This window comes from Triturus cristatus, chromosome 2_2 (assembly GCF_964204655.1).
Source record: "Triturus cristatus chromosome 2_2, aTriCri1.1, whole genome shotgun sequence".
Taxonomy (NCBI): Eukaryota; Metazoa; Chordata; class Amphibia; order Caudata; family Salamandridae; genus Triturus; species Triturus cristatus.
The window spans coordinates 946,773,920-946,799,859 of record NC_140582.1 but is presented as its reverse complement, the minus strand read 5'-3'; positions in this window follow the sequence as shown (position 1 = coordinate 946,799,859).

Sequence of the window (25,940 nt, the reverse complement as noted above, 5' to 3'; positions counted from 1 at the left end):
TAAGGCTTACTCAAGGGAGGTGTTGTGGGCTAGTAATCGCCATTACAGGTGGGCAGATGAAGAACCAGAACCTTTTGGACCTGGCGGCGCAGGGTACGCCCTATGTCTCCGGAGTTCTCCTGCTTCGCTACACAGAGACATGGGACACTCTGTCGGCGTTAGAAGATTGGATTTATTTAGCTGCAGCTAGTACAGTTATCCTAGAAGTACACAAAGTAGGTTCTCAGGAAACTGCTACTTCACTCTGTGGCGCATCAGGTTAAATACTATACAAAATACAATTATTAACGGAATACACTCCCAGAGCATATAGAAAAGAGCCAATAAGGAAAGTTGGAAAACAAAGCGGAACCAATAGGAAAGGTTTGAAAACAGAAATATCAGATGACTCGAAGAGACCTCTCCTCCAACTGTGTTTGTCACCCCACCCTCAGGCTAATACTTTACAGATTCATAACTAACTTGCAGGTGGTGAGATACATTTGTGTGTATTGGAGGACGGTCGTGAAACGAGAGAATACTAGCAGGAGACAGTGAAGGCCAGTCGATAAGATAAGGTCAGGAAAGAATAGTGTGAGCCAACAGATAGTTGAGACGCGAATTAGAATAGCCAGACAGGGATTAGTGTACTCGGCTAGTTCTAACACCAGCTTTACATATAAAGGCTGAGGGCGTATTTTGACACCGGGCTACAGAAAAAGCAGAATAGACTTTGTTCGCCGTGCTGCCTGAGTGATGGCAACACAAAATGGCGGCGGGTCACAAAATGGCGGGTCGATTCGATCGTGATCGAAAATCGAAGTTCCTCAGACCCTCCTTTTGCCAGAACTCAGGCAAGATAGACTCATGTTAATCTGAGTCCACGTCAATAGCCATGAGGTCATCGAGCTGTTGCTGTAACATCATTCTTATGTTTTCCGTTACTTGTGGCTTGGGTTTTGGGATGCACATAGTAGCACAAAGATCACAGATAGCGGGACCACAGTGCATACAAAGGCAACAGGAGAATATAATGGTCAGGATTATACCAAGGAACGTCAATGCTTTCCAACCCCATTTGGACAGTAGTCCCCAAAACCATTCCGTTAAAGACCAATCTCCTTCGTCCTGATGAATAGACTCAGAGATTTTGTGCAACTTGGAGATAGCTTGGTATACTGTCGGAGCGTTATTAGGAATAAAAATACAGCAACTTGACCCGATCAATTTGCACACTCCACCACAATCTGCAAGAACAAAGTCTAAGGCAACTCGATTTTGCAAGGTCATAAGACGATCCGCCTGTAGTTCTGCCGTGATGTTACTTAAGGCTCCTACAGTGATGTCTATTGTAGTCTCTACGACACGGACCAATTGTCTTATATTTCTGCTGTTAGCCATGGGACCCCAGAAGGGAAGAAAACCTTTAAGGAAATCTCTTCCTTCCTGTCCTGCTGTGTCCTTTGAATCAATAATCCCTCTGCCATATCGGGTTCGGTGATGATTTGCGGAAGCAGTGTAAGTAGGGGGAAGAAGAAAAGCTATATAACAAGTACCAGAGAAACACGTTTGTAACCAAGTATAAGCTCTATCATAGCAGATGAAATAGGTGCCTTGAGACGGCACTAGAGGAGGCGAGTTCTGAGAGGAATAAATGTACGTATAGGAGCAGTTACTCTTTTGTGTAGTGTCAGAAGAGCGATCGTTTATCTGTAAGCAGAAGTTACCCTGATGTGGTATAGTCCAGATTGGCGAGGACTTTCCTTTTCCAACCTTACTATTTAGACTCGACATATATTGGGTGACGTTCCAATTGGTGTATGCTTTTCTTTCGTCGACGGAAATTTTATTGATTTCCATGATTTTAGCCATAACTACCATACCCTTAATCAAGGAACTGTGACTTAAATCTGGATAATTAATTTGTGAACTAACGGATCGTCTGAATTTGCTTTGATAAGCGTTGGAGAAGATGACGAAGTAAGCCCAAGCAGAACCTTCATAAGAGAAAGGAAGGACGAGATATGGCATTCCTTTCTCGGTGGTATGTGGCATAAGCCCACACACCCAACAATCAGTTGTATTAATCACTAATTGGTGCTGATGTAATAGTTGGATAAAAGAATTGTTATAATACTCAGTTCTTCTGACAAGTTCATGTGAAGGGAGAGTATGAAAAAGGTGTGGAGAGATAGTAGAGGAAGGCAAAGAAGAAGAAGGGGAGGTATTCCTTGGCTGCAAAGCATAAATTATCCACCCAGTAATTGCCAAAACAATACATAATGATATAAGAACACATATAGTTATACTAAAACGACTGTACATTATTTTACAGGATGTTTTCTTCAGTTCATCTCTTCTTTCTTTATTACTTAATGTAGCTTCCATCTTACTAATGGATGCTCACGGCAATTTTCCTCAATCACTGAAGTCACGATGCTCTACTGTCCTATGACACTGAAGATCCTGCAGACCTATTGTCACTACTCAGGTCATGACTTAGACTCCTACCGTGACCCTGCAACCGGGATAGAATACTACACAAGGGAGAAGAAAAGAGTCTTAAATGTTCTTTGGTCTGGACCTCAGGTTGTAATGTTCTTTCCCTGGAACATTCCGATCTTGAAACAATGTTCGTGGTTCAGTCGTATCCAAGCGACGATGCGATGGAATTGCTTCCTGTAAAATGTCGTTGTCCTCTTTCTCAGACAGTGTCCCACTCAGGTGTGCATCGCTGAAGGGTACAAATCGTGGAACTGTTTCGCCTTCACAGTCACCAACCCCTCTACGAACCCACTGATCAAAAGGCAAAGGCACTTTCTTGCAATGCACACCGTGAATCCAATTTTTCTTTCCTTCGACTTTAACTGCTGTCCTTGTAGTCAACAAAACCATTCGAGGCTCCCGCCACCTGGGTTGTAGATTATTGGACCTCTGAAAATTCTTCACAGACACCCAGTCACCTGGTCGGATGGAATGACCTGGGTCTGTGGAGGCCTCCGGCAGAGCACTCTGAACCTGTTGATAAAGAACACGCAATTTAGTCGTAAGGTCATGCAGATAATCAATCAACATTGGATATGGCAAGTCTGAGAATTTCTTAGGGCGAGGTATTCCCCATACATTGGCTGGACGGCTAAATACCACTTCGTAAGGGCTAAGTCCCAAACGAGAGTGTACTGCAGTTCTGGTGGATAGCAAAGCCAACGGCAAAGCATCAGGCCAATTGAGTCCTGTACTTGCTTTAATCTTTGCTAACTTCAAAGTTCCATTGTAACACTCTACTAAACCCGCTGATTCTGGATGATTTGCCGCATGGAACTATTGCTTGATTCCAAGACCTGCACAAACTTTCTGCATGACTTGGCCAACAAATCGCTCCCATTGTCACTCCAGACAATGCGCGGCAAACCAAACCTGGGGAAGAACTCTTTTAGTAGGATTTTAGCTGTGGATAGGGCTGTATTATCTTTTAGAGGGTATGCTTCTATCCACCTCGAAAAGGCGCATATTACCACCAGAACATATTTGAGGTTGTTGCATCGCTCCATATGAATGGAATCGATTTGCAACACCTCAAATGGATATGTTGGAGTAGCAAAGTGACCTGCTGGAGTTGGGGTTCCCTTTCCTGGATTGTACATTAGACAAACAATACAGTGCTTTACTACGTTGTCTGCACATTTTGTGATATTTTCATTCTGCCACACTGGTGCCAGAAGTTTACAAATGCCTTTTGCACTGAAGTGGGCTGGACCATGAGCCATAGTAACCACTGGGAGAACATAGGCATCTGGTAACAGCCAATGTTGATGTTCGGATAATTCCACCCAACAACCCATCTCATCTAACATTCCTGTACTTTCTTTCCACTTGCTCAATTCCCTTTCTGAAGCCTCTTTCTGAATTGCTTTCACGCTTTCCACTGTATTCTCACACATTCCTCTCTCTCTGACCCAATTCGCAGGACCTGCCACAAACATTCGACACTTTGAATCTCTTGCTGTTTTCTTCGCTATTTCGTCTGCAAATGCATTTCCTCGACCAACATCATTCGTAATCTTCTTGTGTGCACTACACTTCACTATCGCTATTTGGGTGGGTAAAGCAAGTGATTCAAGGAGATCAGTCACTAACTGACCATGCTGTATTTTGGTGCCATGTGAAGTGAAGAAACCTCTCTCTTTCCAGAGACGCCCAAAACTGAACGCTACGCCAAAAGCGTATTGGCTGTCAGTGTACACGTTCACTCTCTTTCCTTTTGATAATACGCAAGCTCTCGTTAGTGCTATCAATTCTGCTGCTTGCGCTGAATTGTGTCTAATACGTGCAGTTTCCACAATCGTATGTAAGGTAGTTACAGCATAGGCTGAAACCGTATCTCCATTAGACATCTTAAAACAAGAACCATCTACCCATAGAGTCCCATCCAGACTCTCTAGCGGTGTGTCTCTTAGGTCAATTCTTCCTTTTGTCTCTTTCTCAGTACGGAAGAAACAATCATGCTGATCCTCAACACTCTCCTCATTTGGAAGGGGCAACAAAGTAGCTGGATTCAGGGTATTACATCTTTTGATGTGTATGTGACTAGCCAAAAGCATCAGCTCGTAACCAGTTAAACGTGCACTCGTAAGATGCTGTGTTATTGTTCTGTTTAACAAAGTATCTACTGCATGTGGCACCATGACAATGAGAGTGTTATCCAACACCATTCCAGCAGACTGTCGGATAGAAACTGCTGCTGTCGCTTTGAGACAACTGGGCAATGCTTTAGCTACGGGATCCAATGTAGCCGAAAAATAGGCACATGGCCGCTGTCTGTCTCCAAATTGCTGTGTCAAGACTGACAATGCACAACCTTCTCTCTCGTGAACATAAAGCGTAAAAGGCTTAGTGTAATCTGGGGTGCCTAGTACAGGAGCAGAACACAGAGCGGTACGTAAGTCAGTGAAACTCTTTTGGCACTCATTAGTCCAAGGAAGTGGCTGAGGCATATCTTTTAAAGTGAGTGCCAACAAAGGTTTGGCGATCAAAGAGAAGTTAGGGATCCACTGTCTACAATAAGAAGTGATACCCAGAAAGGCACGTACTTCCCTTTGTGTGGATGGTATAGACATTCGCACAATCGCCTGTATTCGTTCTGGTGTCAAACGTCGTCCCTCCTTTGATAGGAGATGACCCAAGTAGGTAACCTCTCGACAAACATATTGTAGTTTGGAAGGTGAAACCTTGTGATTCAGTTCAAACAAGTGGCGTAACAAAGCAACAGTGAAATCTTTGCAGATATCTTTTGAATCGGCGGCGACTAACAAGTCGTCCATGTATTGAATAAGAGCAGCACCAGACGGCAAGCGAAAAGTTTCAAGATGACATTTTAAAGCTTGGCTGTAAATGGAGGGACTTTCACAGTAACCTTGGGGTGCACGCTTAAACCGGAAGCTTCGGCCTCCAAGAGAAAAACCAAAAATGTCCCTACTCTCTTCTGCAATGGGAATACTAAAGAAGGCATTCTTTAGATCGATAACAGAAAACCAAGTCGCTGTGGACGGTATCGTTGTCAACAAAGCAGTGATATCTGGAACGACAGGAAATTGTGGAATCATAATTTTGTTTACTTCTCGCAAATCAATTACAAAACGATACACAGGAGGCTGAGAAGGATCAGTGCGTTTAAGAACAGGAAGAATAGGACTATTGCATGTGTTACCTCTTGTTTCTTCAACCACATCCTTCCGAATTAAGTCGTGAATGATTTCCAAAAGCGCTCTCTCACCTTCAGCAGAAATTCTATACTGTGGGATACGTGGTAATTCAACATTGGGCTTGAGAGTGACAACATAAGGCAGAATCTCAAGACAACCCACATCGTTCAGACCCGTGGCCCAAAGTGCTGCTGGAAGAGAAAGTAATTCAGGAGGAAACTGATCTTTGGACAAATACATTGGGGAGACCAATTTCTGTCCTAGAGTAAGATGTACGCCAGAAGGAGAACAATATATGGTAGCATGCATTCTTTTCAATAGGTCTAGACCCAACAGATTCTCATCGCAACCATTTGTTAACAGAAGTGGAGCTTCCAAATCATAGGGACCAACTGAAATAGGCAAAGGGCAAGAAACTGGATTGCGAACAGGGGCGCCAGAGAATCCTACAGAAACATTCGTTAAGCCAGACAAAGGTGCCCCAGGGAGTTTAGAATGAATGATAGAACTTCTCATTGCTCCAGTTTCCAGAAGAAATGGCTCTGAAACACCCATTGTAGTGACGTTGACATAAGGACCATTTTGATCTACTGGGATTAGCACAACTCCCTTACTTTGTCCATGGCTGTCCTAGTTAGTATGAAGACTCTCATTCTCGCCTTCAACATAATGGTCTTCATTATAATACTGTGTAGATCTCACATTCTGCTGATCAAAGTAGTTCGCGGAATTGGGAGAAGGAAGGGCACGCTGTTCTTGAGTCAACACACCTCGACCTTTACCTCTGTTTGCTGACTGGAGGCCAGCACGACCTCGTGGAGCAGATAACGCTCCATTGCGCTGCAATAAAACCGGACAACTATTCTTAAAATGACCTTCCTCTCTACAATAGGCACATTGATTAGGACCTAACAAAGGTCGCAGATTGTATGACTCGGGTTTTTGATACAACCTCTGAAACTGCGGAGGCTGCTGAATTTGAGGCTGAACATAACGTGGCAGACAGGCTTGTTGCAAGAGAACCTTCGTTTTTAAATCTTTCGTCTTTTTCTCTTGCTTTTCTTTTTCTTCTTTGTCCCTATTCTCATAATATTGTGCAGTAGCCAATATCTGGGCAGAAGAAGAAACAGCCCATGAACTTTCTGAATCCTTTAATTTGTGTGACAGCTCGGGAAGCAAATTAAATACAAATTTGTCCACGAATAATCGCTGTCCACCCTCGGTAGCCATGTCCTGACACTGTGATGATTCTACTAGGAAGTTCCGAGATCAGAGCGTCAGGCTTTGCGCCACCCACTTGGTCTCTATCTGTATTAGTTATAACATCCCAAGTAGCTCCTAGTTCCTGTGCGTGGTCCTCTCTACGAATCTTAGCCCATATTGTCTGTGGGACTACATTACCCATCAACATATCAATGTCTGCTAGGTTCATAATGCAAGCATCAATTGTCTGCGATAATTCTTTATAATAGCCTGCAGGGTTCTTACGAGGATCTGGTAGAGTCTGCTTAAGAGCCAAAACTTCAGATCTCTTCCAAGGGACATGTACCCATATACGTTGAAAATTAGCAGGAATAGGTGCATTAGCGCCTACAGACGCAACTGCCTCTTTCCAAACTGGAGGAACCTCTCTCATAGGGTAGTTTCTCGACGTCAGTTTAACCGACGGATCGGAATCAAGAAAAATCTGAGAAAACAATAAGGATCTATAAGAGATAAGTGTCCTTACAGCTTCCTCAACTTTAGAACCTACAATAAGTCCTTTTTCAAAATCCGCCTGAACATTTAACAGATCTTGTGAGATCGGACTCGAACTCACATCTTCCCATTCTTTAATGAGAATGTCGCACATCACATTGAAAACATATCTTTGCGTAGGCGCATTCCATTGCAATAAGGTAGGCATAATATCAAGCACACTATATTGTGGACCCTTCTTGGTCCATCTTCGTGCAAGAGAGTCTAGCTTCTCTCGTTCTTCAAAATCTGGGAACTGACTATGAGATTGTCTTCGAGCAAAAGCCGGAGACACATTAAAAGCTCCAAAGAAAGGAGATAGAATATTAGTGACAGAGTCTGTGAGACGCTTACGCACAGACGGTGAATTAGACATTAGAACTGGAGACAGAGTATTAGGACTGACAGGAGAAGAACTGGTAATCGCAGGAGGAGCAGAAGGCAAAGGAGATCTGAGATCAGGAGATGAAGGCAAAGAAGTTGAGACTAATGGTAAAACCGGCAAGGGCGGTAATACTGGAGGAGGCAACTGCTGAGGAGCCGGAACCGGCGGAGGTACCACTGGCAGCTGAACAAGCTGTAACAACTTAGGTACATTGGCATTCTGCGCATAAGGTGGAGGCAACCTTAATAAATGAGACATTAGGGGATCTTCTTCTATATCATTCTTATTATCAGAAGGAGAAACAGGCAACACCGGATAGCATTTATCTATCACCATACGATGTTGTCTTTCTGAAATTTCAGTCGCATTATCAATTTCATCATTTTTGAACTGTTGGGCAGCCTGTATAATTGTCATACCCTGTGCTTTCCTATCTCATTTTGCTTGTTTAATTTCTTTCTGTTTGGCTTCCTTACGCCAAAGGCGGAAAGAGTCAAACATTGCCGGCCGGGCTTTTCTTTTGAACAAAACTGCTTCTAAATGATCTAGCACATCAGAATCGAAGCTACCTTTTTCTGGCCATTTGAGAACACCATCTTTCTTCGTGTATCGAGTCTATGTCTCGTTAAAGGCAATGGGGCCGATACCATGTTTCGAATAGAGCTCATATGTGGGAGTTCCATCCGAAGGAATCGGACAAGAGTCCTCAAGTCGGGAGACCCTATTACAACCAAGACAACAAATTCTTCCAAACTTATTCAGACCAGGCATCTCGAGATGTCTCCGGACTGTTCACAAACTTCAAGGGAGTAAAACTCAGTTTACGCAGCACAAATGCACTTACCCTCGGCTTTATCTTTTGCAAAATATAAATCTAAGAAGCCTAAGAAAACCAAACAAAGAACCAAATTGTGGGCGAGACCCACAAAAATACTTAACTAAGGACGACTTCTTCCACCAACAGAGGCCCGTCTATTGTCTCGCCTTATCATACATCATCAAAGGAATGGGCCAAAGCAGGGCGGCAGTCAAGGCAGGGGTCGTCAGTAGCCGTCAGGAAGAAGTAACCGCGCTGCAAAAGACCTTCGGACCACTTTCGACATACAGGGGTCGCTTAGTGTGGCTCGCGAACCCTCCGGAATTTTCTTGCGGGGTTTCTCACGACCTTCGAGCAGAACCGGTACCACTGAAGCTGCCCCACGTTGGGCGCCAGTTGAAGAACCAGAGCCTTTTGGACCTGGCGGCGCAGGGTACGCCCTATGTCGCCGGAGTTCTCCTGCTTCGCTACACAGAGACACGGGACACTCTGTCGGCGTTAGAAGATTGGATTTATTTAGCTGCAGCTAGTACAGTTATCCTAGAAGTACATAAAGTAGATTCTCAGGAGACTGCTACTTCACTCTGTGGCGCATCAGGTTAAATACTATACAAAATACAATTATTAACGGAATACACTCCCAGAGCATATAGAAAAGAGCCAATAAGGAAAGTTGGAAAACAAAGCGGAACCAATAGGAAAGGTTTGAAAATAGAAATATCAGATGACTCGAAGAGACCTCTCCTCCAACTGTGTTTGTCACCCCACCCTCAGGCTAATACTTTACAGATTCATAACTAACTTGCAGGTGGTGAGATATGTTTGTGTGTATTGGAGGACGGTCGTGAAACGAGAGAATACTAGCAGGAGACAGTGAAGGCCAGTCGATAAGATAAGGTCAGGAAAGAATAGTGTGAGCCAACAGATAGTTGAGACGCGGATTAGAAAAGCCAGACAGGGATTAGTGTACTTGGCTAGTTCTAACACCAGCTTTACAAATAAAGGCTGAGGGCGTATTTTGACACCGGGCTACAGAAAAAGCAGAATAGACTTTGTTCGCCGTGCTGCCTGAGTGATGGCAACACAAAATGGCGGCGGGTCACAAAATGGTGGGTCGATTCGATCGTGATCGAAAATCGAAGTTCCTCACAGAAATAACACTCAATAATTGATTGTCCAGTCTGTACTTTGCTTTATAAAAGTAAGAGTACATTTATTAAATACACACACTACTCAATACTATGCACCAATTTACAAATATACATAAGCTGTTGGAATTAGTTTGTGAAATTGCATAACATCTCCTCCCCTCCCCCAGGGACGGTGGGGTCTAGTACCACCACCCCCATGTATGCACATCATCTTGCCCCCTAATGCAGTGGGTTGACACAACCTGGAGTGAGGGCCTTGCCAACTGGTCTTGCACTGACCATACTGTATACACCTCCACCTCTTGTGGCTAACAGTCTGGGTTGTTCCTCCCCTAATGCGGCAGCAAGAATACATGTTTGGGCATCACTTTAAATTAGGTACTTTTCATAGCTAATAACAGTTGAAAACACTCGTAATGCATTGCGATCACAGCCTTTAAAAGGCATCACAGGTAAAATCACAGGAGTAAGCATTTACAGCCAGACACCCTAGCAGGAATGTCTAGCCACATAAACCCATTTGGCTTATGACTCCACCTTACACAGGTACTTCACATTACACAGTCCCTCTAAAAGAAATAACATTAGTAAATGCAGTTCTGGTGCAATTACACCTCTTCACCTCCAGGGGATGCTCTTTACCAGCAAAACACACAAGATGATGGACAGAATGTTGCACATTGGCAAAACATTCACACCCAGTCACAGATCTGGGTTTAATCCATCGTTATTTTGCTCACCACGCCACCCCAGTTCAGACATGGCCATATGCAAATCAGTCTTGACCCTGTGCCTCATGGGAACAGGCCAGCCCGAACTGCTGAACTGCTAAGCCATGTCTTCCCTGGGCCGAAATCAAGCATCATAGGACCGGTTTCAGGGTTTCACCCAGGCACTCATCTTGAATGACCCCGTCCTCCTAGGGCCACCACTTGCCAACAAAAAGCGGCTTGCCGCTGCAGGCCGGTCAAGGCTGCATCGGGGAGAGCCGTGATGTGGGCCTCTGGCCGCGTCAATCCTTCGCTGGAGGGTCCAGTACCACCCGGACCCCCAGGTGAGTGTCACAGCTCGGGAAGCCAACCCCTGGCTGTTCTTCGGGGGCCCAGTCCCACCTGGGCCCCGCACTTCTCCAGCGTAGGAGAGCCACCTAGGGAGCCCACCTCCGGTGGCTCCCACCAGCTCCCTGCCCGGCCCGCACCCTCTGGTGCAGCCGCAGGAGCTGGCAAGTCACTTTCGGACTGCCTGCTCCGACAGTCAGACACGGAGTCTCCCACCAGTCTGGTGGGTCCTTGGGGGAGTGCAGTGGCACTCCCCCATCCTCTTCACATCGGGGCCCGGGGATGGGGTCCCGGGTGCCCAGGGGTCACACTGCTTCCCAGGGAGCGCGATGGCGCTCCCTGACTTAGCTTAAGGCTTCAGGGCAGCCCTCCTTCACTTCGGGGCCCGGGGATGGGGTCCCGGGTCCCTGGGCCATCTTCACGGGGGTGCGACGGTGCCCCTGGCTTGTCTTCCAGCCGCGAGGGGGGACGCGCGACTGCCCACCCCCCCCCCTCCTCCTCACCGACACCATCGGGGCCCGGAGTTGGGATCCCGGACCTCTGAGATCTTCACGGGGAGTGCGACAGTTCTCCCCGGTCTCTGTCATCGCCGGGGGCCAGGGTGGGCTCCTGGCACCCCGGTTGGGCCACTTCACGGGGGGCGCAATTGCGCTCCCCGGCTTTGCTTCATGTTGGGGGCAGCCCCCAGGTCCTGACCCACCCCAGGGCACATTTAAGACCTGCAGCGGAGCCACGCGCTTCATCGTCGATCTGCTCAGAGGTCAAAGGTCGCCTACCTTCTGGGGGGCATATCTAAGCCCCCAGGGTACCAATCTGCGCCATTTCCACCTCTTTTGGCTCCTGGCAGTACTCCCCAGCCACTGGGAGCACTTTCTGTCATCCTCCTGGTCTCAAGGAGGGTGAATTCAGCAGGGAGGAGTCTTCACTGGCTCCCTGCACCAGCCTTTTGCCTGGCTCTCTTCCTGGGCCTCTCTTCTCCTTGCGCAGAGGCCCAGGCTTCTGCTCACTGTTCCTGGACTAACTTCCGGGCACAATTCTGCATCCTGGGACAGTCAGGGGGTTCTTCCTTCCAACTGCCCATGGTGCCAGGCTCCAGCACCCGTCTTCCTCAGCAGACCACACCCCCGAGAGAGCTCCTCTTCCTGTGCAAACTCTTTTAAAGAATTGGGGTCGGGGCTGGCAGGAAGTCTCTGTTTGCCCCATCACACAGCAACACATCACTTCTCTGCCCCTGCTCCCTCCTTCCTGCCCAGGCCTCTAGGTTTGTTCAAAATGGCATCATCCAGGGGTCTCGTGCCACATGGTCTCTGAGAGCCCCTTACCCCCCTCGCTGCCTTCTCTCCAGAGTAGTCTGGTGCCTGGCACCAGGTGACAACTGCTGATGGATGAACCTGTAGCTCCACTCATCTTCTCTTCTTGGTGTGGAGGCCAACGCCCTTGGAATGCTTGTTGTGCAGGGCTGGACCTCTGAGGCTACAGCTTGGAGAGGAAGGTCATTAATTCAGCCTGGCAGGGTCAGCCCCACGCAGGCACTGGTTATGAGCTGACTCAGAGAAATATGACATTTCTGGATGACCCAAAAGCAGTACAAATATGACTTTGGACCCTGCAGAATACTTCTTCTCACATAAGTTACAGTGGACTTTAGTGCGTGTCTGGAATTTGTAGGCCGTAGGAAAGTAAAACTAGCCCATGTGCTCCCCATCTTCATAGGAGAATAATGGAATAAAAACAGTAAAGCACACTGACTTTACCTCAAATGCTTCTTCCCATTGTAGAAAGCCTATTCCATGTCACCACCCAGTTCTGCATAAGTCCTGCCACACCATTCAATTTGTAGCTGCTCCTTGGCTGCGCACGCCAGGAATCTCCCCTGCGCAGCCCTTACATTTGTGCACACGCATGTACACACATGTCTGCAGGTAACCAGCCCGGTGTGCCTTGCTCTGGCTGCAGCACAGTGGCCTACTCGCGCTAGGGTGACACTGGTAAAATACACATGAAGTCCCTTTCATCAAGAATTCACTGTGGGGGAGTCCCAAATTATGAGGCTCTCCCACAGTAAAAGCTCAACACATAGGTGTTCAAAAAGCGAAAGTGGCTCCGATGGTCAGAACCACCTTCTAACACTAGGCCCGAGTGGAAGAAGAACAAAATTAGGGATTTTTCCATAGGAAGGAGAAAGAGGGCTAAGGAAGTCTTTGAACTGTTTAAATAATTGTGCAACGGACTGTGAAAACTGTTTCGATGACTTCAAGGAACTGTGTATGAACTTTGTTGGCCAGCAGTGAGAGGCAGAGAAAGAGACTTTGCATTGATCCTCTAGCTATGGCAACCTAAACTTATCTGAAAATGGAGTCTGGCGATTCAAACCGTAGAGCAAAGTGTGTAATAGGTACACTTATAGTGGGAGGGATCGTAGTTATAGCAATAGTCATTATCATTTCCATTAAAAGTTACATGAAGCAGAAGCTGATGGGGTGGAAGTACAAGGGACGTCAATGCCTACCACTTTTATCACAGAAGAGGGTACATTAGGAGCTGATAGTGCTATGATCGATCAAACTAGTCGCTTGTTGCATGTAGATTGGTCTAAAGATGATTATACGTTGAATGCTTATGCAAAGCTGCTGTATGATTATTACAAACAAGAGGAGAGAATAGGGAAGTACTTCATAGCTACGGTTACATTAGGCATGGCTTATGCACATAGACATAATGTAACATTTATGTTGACTGACATAGAAAAGAAGTTTGTGGATCAGGTACAAGATAGACATAGGCAATTAGCAGTTACGCTGAACAGTAGGAAAGGAACATTTGAGTGGACCAAGGAGGAGTTAGCACACAAGGCTTAAGGGGTTATGGTCCAATCGCTTTAGATTTAGAGCAGCGAGGGAAGCTTTGCATCAGATAGGTACAAACATATTATGATAAAATCTTTGTGGGACAAAGTATGTGTGATCTCATTTTCACAAGTGAAGCCACTGCAAATAAGTTCTTACAGGATGCGGTACAAGTGGTGCTGTATGTGTACTTTGTGTGAGGGAGAAATGCATATGTTATATTGCCATTGAATTGGAATGGCACGTGTTATGTGGCTGTTGTGTCTCCCAAGATATATCACATGGAATACTGGAGATCCTTGGAAGGGAAGTCGTCCCATAGAGGGAAGCATGGTACAAGTGCAGGAAAGATTTTTGGAGATGTGTTTGGAGCAATGATACCAAGTTTGGGAGTGGTTTAGAACAACATAAAGATCAGAAGGTTATCAACTATTGTGGATAAGTGGTCAGCAAATACAGCTCAGTCTTTGTTACTCATGAATGGAGTGGTGGTCTTGATAAGAGCTATGGTGATGCAAAACCGTCCTGCTTTAAATGTGTTATTAGCAAAGGAAGGCAGAGTCTGTAAAATGCTGAGGGTTCAACAGTGCTGTTCCTATATCCCAGATCTTAGTAATGATCTGAGGAAGTACATAAGTAGCATTACTGAGATACACCATGAGATGTATGATTTGGCAACAGAGGTAATTTGGGATAAAGTTGGTAAAGGATTCAGAAAGGTTGGAAGCAGGTTTGCAAATCTTGGGAAGAGATTTCTTGGTTACATCTTGAAGCCAATCATGATAGTTGTGATTTGTGTCATCCTTTTACTGGGAGCTATAAGAGCTTATAAGTGGCATACATCGAGACAGGTTAAGAATTCTCTTAGACAGCAAAAGAGGAGAATAAAGAGACTGGAGGACAGTTGCTATGATAATCTCAAGAATCTTGAAAAGTTTTGACAGGGAGGACTGGCTACAACTTCTGTTTAGGTTGTTCTTTCTAAAGGGAGATGCAAATGATTGTGATGACACTAGTTATCAGAGGGGGGAACTGATAGAGCGCGATTGTGCTCTTTTATTTGTAAGGGTGCATTATAATCAAGCTCACATATATGCTTTTGTTGTGTTAACATTTTGGTTATTAGTTTGTGTAATGTAATAACGTGTCAAGTGAGGTGATAGGTATCATTTTGTATAATGTGAAACATAATTGACATTGCAATTATGTTCTATTTGATGAAGACCTTAATGGGATGAGTTTTATGTGACTAACGAGAGATAATTTGTTTGCTATGTAACACATTGATTTAAATGTGCACAGTAATAATGATCATGTATATGTATGCTTAATGGAATTATATGTGGTTTCTTATGTTAGCTGAATAATGTAGGCCTCGTGTATTTCTCCCTGTCGCTCTCTAGATGAGTTTGTTAGCAGAATTCACGTGTATGCAGAATCTTTTCTTTCTCACGTTTCTGTTGCAGGAGGAGAAATTAATCTTGTTGTTTAGAATAACAGTTTTGTTTTAGGAGCTAGACTTCGAGAGTAGAAGATACAGTTGAACAAGCGATACTGATAATGTGGGATATTGTTCTTTTTCACTGGAGGAGGCCTGGGAATCGAGGTCATCGAGCAAGAGCCTGAGAGCACCGTTGCTGCATGGAAAATTACCTACGAGGAGGTGTCCAGTTGAATGGGGTGATCGTGTGATGTGATGATGGGTGTTGCTTACAATTTTTGTGTTGGAGTTAGGGACAGAGCCTGGGGACTTTGGCTGTGCCTTGAAAGAAGAGAGCATCTTAGAACGAGATGTGTAGCTTTATGCTACTTGAACAATTCAACGTGAGTGTACTTCTTAGGAAGCCTTCACGTGCTGACACTTTTTCTGGAACTTGCATGGAAAACGCTAAGTAGGGATGTCACGATAGTGGTAGTGTAGGGACAGACTAATGCTTTTTACTTACGAACCTCCAATGAAGAAAGCTATTGGTGTAGGCGCAGTTATCTTCTGCGTGCTGGTTTTGTAATTGGTCATTTTGTGCATGTTGTACTGCCTAAATTACAATTGTAGATTTGGTTTTGTATTAGTGCCCATGTATTTGTACACCCTCGTTTTGATGTGTTTGTATGTTCAACTCTTTTTTGGCTTAGTGATAAACTCACTAAATTTTGGATCCAGAATTTGCATTTGTTTAGTAACATGGGCGATTGTAATGGTAATGTATAATTGGCTAATGTTTTCTCACCCCTCCACACTTTCAAGCAGGCAACAAAAAGCCATCGACCAGGGGATCCAGAGTTGGTCAGAACGTGGAACCCGGCTCCTTCCATGTTTAGTTTCAAAACTTAAATAGTAAATCGGAACTTTTCTGTTTCTTTTTTGTTTTCTTTATTCTTTCTTTATAAACCAACAATCTTTTGAAATGTTTCAGTAAGTGTTGATTCAATTCCATTCCATTATTTTATGTTCCCAACCCAATCCCTAAAGCATTTCAGGCCTGAAAAAAGCCCATTGTCGGGGGGGTATTTCATCCCAACTGACATGGTTTTTTTTGTTGTTTTTGCAGTTTTATATAGCGCAAACTCGACTTGAAGGTATTAGATGGAGAGCTTTACATGAGCACCAGTTCATCAAACAACAAGGACACATTAATTTTTGGTAGGCGTGGGGAGATGAAGTAATTTTCCCTGAATCACAGGATGTTAATGTAGTAGTGCAATGAAAGGGATGACACCTGCCCCAAAGGAGCAGGTGCTCATGTATAGATCTGGTATTGGTGCTGGAATCAACAGGAGGGGTGTGCAAAAAGAATGAAGGAGAATGGGAGTGTAAAGGAAGGGACACTTGTTGCCTATAGCCCTTGCCAGTATGAGGCAAGGAAGAGAGAAACGGCAGCTGTAGTGGGGACAATAGCCTGGAAGACAGGAAGCAGGAAACAAAAGGCAAGATGGCTGGGATCTCTAGATGCTATGGAAATAGATAGAGTGAGATGATGAGTATTCTAAGGGCTGGGCCACGCCTAGGGAGCCTGAGGCAGAGGAGGCACACAAGGGCCAGAAGATGGGGGGTCATAGCAGTGGGAATAGAGTTGATGGGGGGGCAAGAAAATTAATTCGAGAATTTTACGATGAAATAGTGGGAGTCCTGGGACAACTATTTAGCAAAGTAAATGAAGATGGGAAAGAAAAAGGGAATATGCAGGTAGGAGTGACACAAGCTCAGAAAATTGACATTGAGGGACAGAACATAAGTGAATATAGATGGGAAGGACAGATGCACCCGCTGGTGTGAGTGTGGTGAGACGGAAATGTGCAGTAAAGAGGACAATAAAATAAAGATGGGTCACACAAGGCCAGTGTGTTTGCCATATATGGGGAGGGTTCTATGGCAGAAGAAAGGGAATTGGCAAGGAGGCCAAAAGTGCCATCCAATTTTGACACAAAGACAGTAGCATTCATGAGTCATGCCAACATCAACCAATCAATCAATCAGCCATTTACAACTTTTCTCAATAATTTTTCAAGGGATATGGAGCTCATAAAACCTGTGTGATATTGTTAGACTTCTCTAAAGTGTGCTTCAGAGCTTAGAGGTAGGGAGATCACACAACTCCCCGATAGTTGACCTAAGCCAACAATTCAACACTTTTTGACCTTCAGCACACACTGTTATCCACTTATACTTCTTTGACAGAAATGTCACAAGATTCCATAAATTCTTTTGCTCATCTGTTTTGTATGAGTTTAAATTGCTTATACAAAACTGCATAAAATAACAATCTTGCTAGATATATAATCTATAACAACGATATAACTTTTTTTGCAAATTGTTTATATACTTAGAACTATTTAATTAGCAATTTTATTAGCTGAGTTGATGCATGGGTTGCCACAAATTAGTGTTGCCACGAACTAGGTTTGGCATAAATTAGTTTTGCTCACTTTAAATCCTTTCACTCGGAATGTTAGAGGTATACACTGGCACGAATATCACCACATTGCGACAGGCAAGGGCCCAAAACATTTTTTGATAGGCAATGTTGTCGCCTCACTACGTTTTGGGCCCTTGCCTGTCGCGGTTACTTGGGCCTCCCACACAAGTGAGGCACCATTTTTATCGGGAGACCTGGGGAAACGCTGGGTAGTTGGAAATTTGTGTGAGCCCGGTGAAGCCACAACTTTCCCACACAAAAATGTGTGAAAAAGGTGATTTTTTCAGCAAAAATTGAGGTTTGCAGGGGATTCTGGGTAAGGAAACATTGGGGGATCCACGCAAGCCATACCTCCCTGGAAGCCCCCGGGTGTCTAGTATTCAGAAATGTGTGGGTTTGGTAGGTTTCTCTAGATGGCTGCCGAGCACGGGGCCAAAAACCCAGGTGACCAACCCTTGCAAAATCAGGTGGTTTTGAGATAGGCAATTTTGATGTCGCCTCACTACGTTTTGGGTCCTTGCCTGTCTCGGGTACTTGGGCCTCCCACACAAGTGAGGCACCATTTTTACTGGTAGACCTAGGGGAACACTGGGTGGTGGGAAATTTGTGTTAGCCCAGTGATGCCACAACTGTCCCACACAAAAATGTGTGAAATAAGTGTTTTTTTTCAGCTAAAATTGAGGTTTGCAGGGGATTCTGTGTAAGGAAACGTTGGGGTATCCACGCAAGCCATACCTCCCTGGAAGCCCCCGGGTGTCTAGTGTTCAGAAATGTGTGGGTTTGGTAGGTTTCTCTAGATGGCCACTGAGCACGGGCCAAAAACCCAGGTGACCCCCCTTGCAAAACCAGGTGGTTTTGAGAGAGGCAATTTTGATGTCGCCTCACAACGTTTTGGGCCCTTGCCTGTCGCGGTTACTTGGGCCTCCCACACAAGTGAGGCACCATTTTTATCGGGAGACCTGGGGGAACGCTGGGTAGTGGGAAATTTGTGTGAGCCCAGTGATGCCACAACTTTCCCACACAAAAATGTGTGAAAAAAGTGTTTTTTCAGCTAAAATTGAGGTTTGCGGGGAATTCTGGGTAAGGAAACGTTGGGGGATCCACGCAAGCTATACCTCTCTGGAAGTCCCCGGGTGTCTAGTTTTCAGAAATGTGTGGGTTTGGTAGGTTTCCCTATGTGCCGGCTGCGCTAGGGCCCAAAATCCACAGGTAGGCATATTGCTAAAAACAACTCTGTGCCTAGTTGGCTTTCTGCCACCCGGGGGGAAGGGGGTTGCCCCGATATGCCCCCAAGGGGGGCAAAAACACTGTGGCTATTTTTTTGGGGGGATGGGGGCATTGGCATGCCCATTCTGTGCAGCCTCCACCCCCACACATAAAAAAGCCAGCATAATCGTTGGCGTCTAGTGGGCTTTTTGCCCCCCCAGGGGGCAGATTGAGGGCTACTGTCCCTATCCAAGAAAGTCCACTAGATGCCAGGGAGTTTTTGGGCAAATTTTAATTAGGGTGGGGGCTGTTCAATACCCCACCCTAATTAAAATTTGCCTAAAAAAATCCCTGGCGTCTAGTGGGATTTTTGCCCCCCGGAGGGGCAGATTGTGGGCTACTGCCCCATCTGTCCCCCGGGGGGGGGCAGGAAGGCTGTAATTTTTGCGGAGAGGGGGTGGGGGCATGGGCATGTCCGTTTTGGGCAACTCCCACCCTAATTAAAATTTGCCCAAAAAAAATCCCTGGTGTCTAGTGGGCTTTTTGCCCCCCGGGGGGGCAGATTGGGGGCTAATGCCCCCATATGCCCCCCAGGGGAGGCAGAAAGTCCACTAGACACCAGGGAGTTTTTTGGGTACATTTTAATTAGGGTGGGGGTTGCCCAAAACGGGCATGCCAATGCGCCCACCCTAATTAAAATTTGCCCCAAAAAATCCCTGGCGTCTAGTGGGCTTTTGCCCCCCGGGGGGGCAGATTGGGGGCTACTGCCCCATCTGTCCCGCACGGGGGGCAGGAAGGCTGTAAATTTTGCAGGGAGAGGGTGGGGGCATGGGCATGTCAGTTTTGGCCAACCCCCACCCTTATTAAAATTTCCCCCAAAATAATCCCTGGCGTCTAGTGGGCTTTTTGCCACCCCAGCAGGACAGATTAGGGGCTGGTGCCCCCATCTGCCCCCCAGGGGAGGTAGAAAGTCCACTAGACGCCAAGGAGATTTTGGGGCAAATTTTAATTAGGGTGGGGGCTGCCCAAAACGGGCATGCCAATGCCCCTACCCTAATTAAATTTTGCCCAAAAAATTCCTGGCATCTAATGGGCTTTTTGCCCCCCGGGGGGCAGATTGGGGGCTACTGCCCCATCTGCCCCCTGGGGGGCAGGAAGGCTGTAATATTTGTGGGGGTGGGGGCATGGGCATGCCCGTTTTTGGACCCCCACCTAATACAAATTTGCCCCCAAAAAATCCCTGGCATCTAGTGGGCTTTTTGCCCCCCACCCGGCGGGGCAGATTGGTGGCTAAAGCCCCCATCAGCTCCCCGGGGGGGCAGAAAGTCCATTAGATGCCAGGTAGTTTTTGCGCAAATTTTTATTAGGGTGGGGGCTGCCCAAAACGGGCATGCCAACGTCCCCACCCTAATTAAAATTTGCCCAAAAAGTCCATGGCGTCTAGTGGGCTTTTTGCTTCTCCGGGGGGGCAGATTGGGGGCTACTGCCCCATCTGCCCCCCCAGGGGGGGCAGAAAGGCTGTCATTTTTGTGGACGGGGGTGGGGGCATGGGCATGCCCATTTTTGAAGCCCCCCTAATTCAAATTTGCCCCAAAAAACTCCCTGGCGTCTAGTGGGCTTTTTACCCCCCCTCCAGCAGGGCAGATGGGGGCTAATGCCCCCATCTGACCCCCAGGGGGGGCAGAAAGTCCACTAGATGCCAAGGAGTTTTGGGTCAAATTTTAATAAGGGTAGGGTCTGCCCAAAATGGGCATGCCAATGCCCCCACCCTAATTCAAATTTGCCCCCAAAAAATCCCTGGTGTCTTGTGGGCTTTTTGCCCCCCCCTCCGGCGGGGCAGATTGGGGGCTAATGCCCCCATCTGCCCCCGGGGGCAGAAAGACTGTCATTTTTGCGGGGGTGGATGGGGGCATGGGCATGCCCATATTGGGCAGCCCCCACCACAAATTATAAGGAAAAAAAAAATCCCTGGCGTATAGTGGGCTTTCTGCCCCTGAGAGGGAGCAGATTAGGGGCTACTGCCCCCAACTTCCCCCCAGGGGGGGCAGAAAGGCCGTACATCTTGCGGGGTGGGAGCATGGACATGCCCTTTATGGGCAGCCCCCACCCTAATAAATTATGTGGGCAAAGTAAATATCCCTGGTGTCTAGTGGGCTTTTTGCCCCCCCCCGGGGGGGGGTAAAAGGACTAAATGACATGCAAAATATTTGGGGAGAGCAAAAGCCCTTGCCCAAGGGGCCGCTCCCCCCTCCCTGGTGTCTAATGGGTGGATCCCTGCTTGGGGATCGCCCTCCTGGGGCGATCCCCAAGCAGGGATCCACTGGGGAGGGGGTACCATTGGAAAGGGGAGATTCTCTCCTTTCCAATTATACCTCTCCCGTCTTTCTATGTGCCCGGGGGACTGAGATAGCCCCCTGAGCACATAGAAAGTGAAACTGAAATGAGCCTAAAGGTTGGCAGGCTGGCACATCCCCTGTCCTTATTTGGGGTTTCCGGCCAGGCTTCCTGCCAGAGTGGGGGCTTCCAGTGGCCTGGGGAAGCTCACAGAGGCGGCATGCCTTTGAAGCTTCCCCCTGCCCATCCTGGGGGAGGAGATCTAGCACCTCGCCCAGGATGTGCATTGTTGCAGGCCCAGGAGGGGCAGGGGCTCTCCTAGCCAGGGGTCCAGCAACATGTTTGCTGTGTGGCAGCCTAGGCATCCTCCCAGGCTAGATGTGGATTGTAGGTTAGGTTTCAGGGGGCATCTCTAAGATGCCCTCTGGGGTGCTTGGTACATTAAACCCTACACTGGCATCAGTGCGGGTTTAATGTGCTGAGAAGTTTGATACCAAACTTCTCAGTCTTCAGTGTTGCCATTATGGTGCTGTGGAGTTCGTGTTTGACGAGCTCTCAGAACCATGTACTCTTAAATGGCAGCACTGCACTTACAGTGCCCACGAATGGACCTGGGTACTGCAGGGGCACAGGGCTCATGCTCCTGTGCCCACACCACTGGCATCGGGCACCCAGCTAGAGGGGTGGCTGATGTATGCCAGGGCAGTGTAGGTGGTGGGCATGGCACACAGGAATGTGTGCCATGTCGACTCTTTGTTTTGTCTTGTACCCAGACACTCAGTCAAGGGCAGTGTGTGTGTGTTAGGGTACAGGGCCATTAATTGTGGCACAATGAGTGCTGCAGCCCTAAGAGGCCTTCCCTGGTCACAAGGCCCTGGGTACCTAGGGTACCATTTACCAGGGGCTGACATGTGGCCAGGGTTTGCCAATTTGGGTTTTAGGTTTTTAGGGAAGATCATAGACCCTGGGCACTTGATTGGCAGGAGTCCAGAGCACACTCAGTCAAAGTACATTCAGCAATTCAGCAAAAAGTGGGGGCATATGATGCAAGAAAGATGGCACTTTCTCACAGCTTGGGGTCAGAGGCCTTCATCAGGACTCGAGTATCCCTAATTCAATCAGCCAATCTCTAGCTTTATATTGTAATACTGTAGGGGAAAGACATACAAACATATAACATACACACAATACTCATGTGTATCAAAACATTTACCAACTCTATTTCCAACAAAGAAGTAGCCTTTTTAGATCTTCTGATCATTGACAAAGATGTACATCTCAATACTGAAGTATTTTGTAAATCAACAGACCAAAACATTCAATAGCTTTCATCTCTGAACTTTGCATGAATATCTACCTTTTGGCCAGATCATTAGACTGCATGCCAAAAGTTCATCTGTATCTGGCTATAACAGTCAGATCTGTTAACAAGGAAGGTGCAAAATCACAACTAGTATTCCTGTCTTATTCTTCAGTGTGTGTCTCTCATATGGCAATATGCCTAATATACAGAGTGAGTCACTTGCTTCCTATGTTCAGCCTAAATTAAGTCCTTTTTAGGGTTAATTCTACAGTGAATTGCAATGCCATGCATTCCAGTTTGCAGTGTGTCACTGTTCTTTTGCACACACAGGGTATCTCCACTCCTAAATGTTTTGTAATTGATGCCTTTTCTACTTACATCTGCCTCTGATAGAATGACCTGACAATAAGTAATACAAGCGAGTATTGTGTGTGTACTATATGTTTGTCTGCTTTTGCCCTACACTAATGAAATATAATGCTAGAAATAGGGGACCTCAATAAGAGATCTTAAAGCCCTGACGTAGGCCATTTAAAACAAGCATCTTAAAGAACCGGCTGAAAACATGTAAAAGAATTAGGATGGATGTATCATTGGTTCCGTAGTGATCCACTTTCTTGTCTCTATTTTAATCTTGCCAGAGCAACCATGAATAAGATAGTTGCTCAGTATTTGCTCTAGAGAGTTTAAGCATTCACTGAAGAATATAATCCAGATCTAATATCTATAATATCAAGAGCTATCATTGGTGGTACAGTCAATACCAAGATAGATATCATGAATGAGATAAGCCCAATGACGAAGCAGACCATAAATTGGGAGTGTGGCCACTTTTACCCAAAGTGAGGGATCTCCTCATGGGCATAGGAATATTAACACCAAACTAGTGTAAAGCATCTTGTTATACCTTTTGTGTTTTGTGATTCTATTAAGGGAGGTAGCATTGACCCTGTAAAGTGGTACAAAGGTAACATTTTAACCAACAGAAGAAGCTTATTGGCCTCTATACATACAGGAGGATTTAGACATGAGTAACTGTGGACTGTCTTAGTGGACAATGGGAGGCCAGTGGGAGGGGATAGATGCTATGAGTTGCTGATCACTACATCTCTCCTTCACCCACCCTTGAACAGTGAGTCATGGGTGGATAGGAAGATCTAGGAGACCCACAAAGTGCAAACCAAGTGCAGGATGCATTTCAATCTTACACAAATGATGGTGCACTCAGAGTGGCTTTTCGATAGTGTGCAGCTAGAAAAAGATGAAGATGCTTCAAAAACTAAAGAAACTGGGCCAAATATAGTTAAAAAACTGTACTGTTTTGCTCACAAATGATCCACTAGCATGCAAATAGTTTTTCCCATCTTTCAGACAGTTGCAAGGAAGCGGATTAGCATGCAAATAGGTTTTCCCATCTTTCAGACAGTTGCAGGGAAGCAGATTAGGAGTAATGTAACAGATCATATATATATATAACTACCGCCGAATTTCCAAAATCCCTACCCTAGCCAAACTCTTAGAAAAATGTTTAAAACACACAGCTTAATAACCACATAGACCAATTCAATCTACTGAACCAATACCAACCCGGCTTCCAGGCGGGGCACAGTACTGAAACAGCCATGACCCACATAATTGATGACTCACTAAAAATCCTTGATCAAAATGAAGCCTGTCTGTTAATCTTGCTGGACCTATCATAGGCATTTGACACCTTCAAACATGACAACTTGCTAGACCTCCTGAAGTAAACAATGGGACTATGCCGATCAGTTCTAAATTGGTTAAGCTCCTTCCTGCACAATAGATCCCAAAGACTCAAGGTTAATCAATCTCTGTCTAAGTCCGTCCCAGCCACTTAAGGAGTCCCACAAGGATCTTCCCTCTAACCAAAACTTTTCAACCTACTTATGGAACCACTCACCGAAATTCTCATCTCCGCTAAGGTCCACTATCACATGGACGCAGATGACACACAAATATATTTAAAAATCCACTCACCAGAGGACATCAAATCTCTCAACCTAACGCTACAAAAAACCCAGACCTGGCTGGCAGAAAACCATCTGAAACTAAACACTCTTAAAACCGAATTCCACCTAATCGCTCCTCCTAAGCAATCGACCATCATTCAAGACTGGATGAAACACCTAACAGCACTCAACTGCCAGCCCCTCATCATCGACTCAGCAAAATCACTGGGAGTTACTTTTGACAAAAATGTAAACATGCAGAAACACATCAGCCCCGCAACAAGAGGAGCAAACTTTCAGATGAACACCTTGAGAAGACTCAAACCCTTCCTTCCCGCAAATGGCTTCAAACTGGCGGTTCAAGCACTAATAATCCCAAGAGTGGAATACGGGAGTGCTTCTCTTTGCAGTCTCCCCAGATCAACGACTGCCCCCCTTAGAGCCTCAATCAACAGCAGCGAGACTCATCACAGGCTCTAAAAGAAACTCTCACATCTCCCCTGACCTTAGAGCCCTCAACTGGCTACCTTTCGAAGCCAGGATACATCTAAAAATCGCATGTTTGACTTACAAGGCCATACATCACAACACTCCAACTTACCTAGCACAGAAACTAGTACTTTTCTGTGGCAACAGATCCTCAAGGAGCTCCAATAAACATCTACTGAAACCACAATGTTTCACTAAAAAGAAAACCTATAACCGGGCCTTCTCAGGCATGGTGCCCAAGATCTGGAATGAACTGCCCACTAAAACCAGACTCAATCCGTCTTTTGTCTCTTTCAAAAAAGAAGTGAAATCTATTCTCTTATCGAAATTCACATGAGCTTTGTATATAACTAGTATTACCATTGTGGGCGCATTGAACTGTATATAACTTGTATTACCATTGTGTACGACATTGAACTGTTTGTTCCCTATATATGCCTGTACAGCGCTCCGTTACCCGCAATGGGTCTTGTCCGCGCTATATAAAACTTTCGAAATAAATAAATAAATCTGCAGCAGTGAGATAATACAGTGAATGGGTAAGGTGTGGTTCCAGCAGGTAATTCTCCAGTCCCTAGTTCTAATGATAGACATATTAACAGCAAGAATGTCACAGATCAAACCATGAAAGAGGGAGTTGGTAACCTGCACGATCCATGAACAGCTGCACCTGGTTGTTTATGTGGAAGGGGCCTCAGTGGTACAAATTCTACTAGACCAGAATCTAAATGTAACGTGCATGCACACATTTCCTCACCAGCAAAACTAGAGGGTGGCGAAGTAAAGTTAAGCTGGCTGACACGGTTACTTTTGGGGGCCTTTGACCAATTCAAATTAGATTTCACCCCTACCTAGGATTCCGAGGGCTTATATCACAATTCAAATATGGGTAATTAACTCTGTGTTCTGAAACATTTTGTGGGGTTGAAGGAAATTGTCTGAAGCAAGATATAATGTATTACATTTTTAACATGTCCCGAAATGAGTGGTAGTGAGAGAGCTAGACAACTATTGTTTGTTGGTAGGCATTGGAGCACTGCAGTGCC